We start from the raw sequence: 764 nt of genomic DNA on the forward strand, positions 1-764 counted from the left end.
CAGCATCGTTCCACAATCAAAAAGAGCATCATACAGGGTGGAACTTCAAGTGACTTCTCAACCTTACCTGTTGCTAGGCACTTTATGGAGGCTAAACATTCTATCAATCAACTCAAGTGTTGCATCTTGGATCAGATCCCACCACTACAAAGGGGTGGTGATCGTAATAAAATCCTTTTACAAAGAGAACACCAATGGATTGACAGATTGCAATCATTGGCCCCGAATGGGCTTAATGAGGAATTCCGTTTAGGATGCTTCCTGTGATTCGTTAGAATTGTATACCGAGACTAATGTTTTGGTTTTATTTTCTTAGACACCGCCGTGTGTCATGTTAACCACTTTACATGTGCTTATGTTCTCTGCTTGGGTCTCTCACTCACCGGGCCAAATTGGCTCCTCACATTGCATTAATGGACACACAACTGCACATCGCATTGATTGATACGACCATACCACACTGGACCCCATCCGATCCCGTCTGATCTTGGCAATTAAGCAGTGATGGGCCTAGCAAGTACCACATCTGGAGACAAGGTGGGAATACTAGGTGTTGTATCTTAATTATCGGTGGACGGTTCTCCTCATGGCTTTATCTACATTATCACACAAGAAAGACACCCGAGTGTTGTAGGTGTTGTACCAAGATTATTGGTGTTTATATTTTTCACTCAGGCTATAAGACGTGAAGACCCTCACGCCACTCTACATGGTCAGTTATGGACACGACTATCGGATACCATCTTACCACGCTGGTAACCATC

The 764-nt window shown here is 43.8% G+C and overlaps 1 pseudogene; it reads left to right on the forward strand.

The window, feature by feature from the left end:
- Nucleotides 1-442: 442 nt before the first annotated feature.
- On the forward strand, nucleotides 443-562 carry LOC135051990 (5S ribosomal RNA; annotated as a pseudogene).
- Nucleotides 563-764: the final 202 nt, after the last annotated feature.

The sequence above is a fragment of the Pseudophryne corroboree genome, chromosome 2 (assembly GCF_028390025.1).
Source record: "Pseudophryne corroboree isolate aPseCor3 chromosome 2, aPseCor3.hap2, whole genome shotgun sequence".
Lineage (NCBI taxonomy): Eukaryota > Metazoa > Chordata > Amphibia > Anura > Myobatrachidae > Pseudophryne > Pseudophryne corroboree.